The sequence below is a fragment of the Elephantulus edwardii genome, unplaced genomic scaffold (genome assembly GCF_000299155.1).
Source record: "Elephantulus edwardii isolate Elephantulus edwardi_28Jun2011 unplaced genomic scaffold, EleEdw1.0 scaffold00054, whole genome shotgun sequence".
NCBI lineage: Eukaryota > Metazoa > Chordata > Mammalia > Macroscelidea > Macroscelididae > Elephantulus > Elephantulus edwardii.
In genome coordinates, this window is record NW_006399804.1 from 712,163 (window position 1) to 715,890 (window position 3,728).

Sequence of the window (3,728 nt, forward strand, 5' to 3'; positions counted from 1 at the left end):
TACTGTAAGGCCTCAATGAATTATTCTTACACTTACATATGAAAAATTGCTAAAATCTTATCTTTAATATCCTCATGGGAATATAGTTCTTTATTATTCTTAATTATGATGCTTAGTTATATAGTGTGCAACTTGTGGGTTATGGCCTTGGCTTCTTATTATTTGTTTACTAATACTTATATTTCAACTCTTGATTACAAGCTTTATATAAATAAGAAATATAAAAATAATTTGAGGTCATTAGTTTTCTTGTTGTGTGAAGTAAGATATAGAACGCCCATGGTTCCTCCAAAGGATGCCTATGGAAATTTAAAAGTATTTGTTGTTAAACAAAACAAAAACAGAAGAGAAAACTTGCTTTTGTATTCCTATGTTTATTACATTGTATAGGTTGTAGAGAGAAATGTTGCATAAGATACTAAATTTTTTTTAAACAGAAAATAAATTTACTCTGTAAACTTTCACTGAAATAAAAAGTTTTAAAAGGGGAAACATTAATATACTAAATGTAAGAGAAAACTTGCAAAAACGTTGTATTTTGTGAGATAAGGCAGTGTGCTTTCTCTTGAGAATTGCTGCTGCTTTATTCTTGTTATTACTGAATGGCCAACCTCAGTTACAAAACATTTTTTTTTCTTTTTTTAATTAATATTAATGAAAGTTTGTGTGTATGTGTGTGTGTGTGTGTGTGTGTGTGTGTGTGTATATATAAACTAGTATAAAATACTAGTTTTGTATTTAGGAATTTCAGGACAATCATTTATTTGGCAATTAAAATGATACATATTTTTTATCATTGTTCAAAAGTATTTATGCTTTTTTCTGTGTAATCAAGCTGAATTTTACTGTTTATTAATTTGAAAGCATCCAAATCAAATGAATCTAAGAACAAAATTTCTTTTTTTGTTTGTTTCTTTATTGTTGTTTTTTTTGTTGTTATGTGCCATCGAGTCACTTGCGATTCATAACAACCCTATATACAACAGACCTAAACCCTGCTCTATCCTGTGCCTATGGCACTGCCTCCAACACAACCCATCTCAATTACCCCAGTCACTGAATCAATCCACCTCATAGAGGGTCTTCCGCTCCTGCGCTGTCCCTCCACCCTCCGAAGCATGATGTCCCTCTACAAGGACCTGTCCCTCCTTACAACATGTCTAAAGTATGTCAGACAAAGCCCCAGAATCCTTGCCTCCAAGGAGCAGCCTGGTTTAACACTCTCCAGGATGAATCTGTTTTCTTGGCAGTCCATGGTACATTCAATACTCTTCTCCAGCACCACAGCTTAAAGGCATCAATTCTCCTTCTATCCTCCCTAGTGATTGCAAAGACCATGGCCTGTATCAGACACACCTTAGTCTCCAAGGTGACAACGTAACTCTTCAGTACTCTGGAGAGGTCCCTAACAGCAGACTTTCCCATCACAATACATCTTTTAATTTTCTGGCTGCTGATGCCAAGAGTTGACTGTGGGGCCAAGCAGACTAAGGTTGTTAACAATCTGTCTTTTCACCATCCATCCTGATGCTGCCAATTGGTCCAGTGGTGAGAACCCTTGTCTTCTTGACATTGAGCCTCAATCCATGTTGAAGGCTGCAATCCTTGACCTTCTGCAGCAAATGCTTCAGCAGGGTTGTTTCATCTGCATAACACAGATTGTTGATAGATCTTCCACCAATCTTGATGCCGCATTTCTCCTCATAGAGCCCAGCCTCTCGGATAATCTGTTCTGCATACAGGTTGAAAAGGTATGGAGGCAGGACACATCTCTGGCATACACCCTTCCCAATTTTGATCCATTCAGTGTTTCCTTGATCTGTTCTGACCACTGCCTCTTGGTCCAAGTATAGGTTTTGCATTAGAACGATCAAGTGTTCTGGGATTCTCATTCTTCTCAGAGTCAGCCACAGTTTGTTATGATCTTCACAGTCAAACGCCTTTGCATAATCAATGAAACACAGATAGACATTCTTCTGGTATTCTCTACTTTGTGCTAATATCTGTCTAACATCAGATACAAGATCCCTAGTACCATGATCAAGGACCCAGCCTGGAATTCTGACAAGTTCTCTGCTGATGTGCTCTTCCAGTCGTTTTTGGATAATCTTCAGTAGAATCTTGCTTGCATGTGAAATCAGTGATATTGTTCTATAGTTTCCACACTCTGTTGGGTCACCCTTCTTTGGAATGGGAACACATATAGATCTCTTCCAGTCAGTTGGCCAAGTGTTTGTTCTCCAGATTTTTTGGCGCAACTTGATGAGCACATCCAGGGCAGCATTTATTAGCTGAAATACCTCAATTGATATACCATCTATTCCTGAGGTCTTATATTTTGCTATTTCCTTCAAAGCAGCTTGAACTTTTTCTTTCTTCACCATAGGCTGTTGCTCATATGTTATTCCATTTAATTCTGTGTCTGCCAATTCCTTTCTTTATTACTCTTTTAAAACTTTCCAGATTTAGTCATGTGCCCCACATGGATAATCTGCTCTATCTGTTTTCTGGAGATCTTCCCTTTTGTCCCTCTAATTCAAGCTGGAGGATTTGCTCCATTCAACAAGCTCTCTTGAGCAGTTTTCCTCACTCTCAATACTCCTTCTCTGATAATACCTCACACTTCAGACATTTTTTTCAATTTTTGGCTGTCAGTATATAATCTATGTCCATGGATCGATTGGAAACTCATAAGAGTAAGCACTTGCTTTTCTTACACAACCTTAAGTTCTTTATAGAGCATCTGAATGACAGGAACCCAAGACTGGGTTTGAGAAAATACTTTCAATGAAATCACTGCTCTGAATTTCTTGAACAACATTGTCTAATCAGTAAAGTTGTTTATTTATATCCAAAATAAATGCATGCAATTAAATGGGAAAGATATGCAATCTTTTAATATCATTTAATGACAGTGTACTTTAGATGAATAGTATTGATGACAGATCCAGCAAAACATATCCTGTCAAGTTGTTGCCAATTTACAGCAAAACCTATAAGACATACAATTGACCCATAATGTTTCCAAAACTGTAAATCTTTATGGAAACAGGCTACAGTTGGTGAATTTTACATGTTTCTAATTTGGTTCACTACTAAGAAGCTTGTTACTGAATCAGCAAGACTCATGATTACAAATTTCAAGTCCAATAATTGAACATGCTGTAAACTGTCAAGAGAACTAACAGATCTCTCCTGGAGAGAGTGAAACCAAACTGCTTTTTGGAGGCAAGGATATTGAGACTCCATCTCACATATTTTGGGCATGTAGCCAGGAGGGACCAATCTTTCAGAAGGATATTATGCTTAGAAATACCAAGGGACAATTTAGCAGTAGAAGACCCCAAATAACATGGATTTGACACAATAACTTGGGGGTTGAAGGTAGATGTGTCAGAGCCAGAGAGATTGGCTCAAGATAAAGGGTTCAGAGCAATTATGCACAAGGTCTCTGAGTCTTGGCTGACTCAATGGCACATAACAACAACAATCAATATTGTTGTTGTTATGTGCCGTCGAGTCATTTGCGACTCAAAGCGACCCTATGTACAACAGCCCTAAACCCTGCTCTATCCTGGGCCAATCACATTGCCTCTGACACACCCATTCTGATTACCCCAATCACTGAATCAATCCACCTCATAGAGGGTCTTCCGCTCCTGCGCTGTCGCTCTGCCCTACCAAGCATGATGTCCCTCTCCAAGGACCTGTCTCTCCTTACAACATGT

At 38.0% G+C, this 3,728-nt stretch overlaps 1 pseudogene; it reads left to right on the forward strand.

Annotated features, from left to right (window-relative positions):
- The first annotated feature begins 279 nt into the window (after positions 1–279).
- The window catches only part of LOC102849466, a 10,309-nt pseudogene continuing 6,860 nt past the window's right edge, over positions 280–3,728 (forward strand).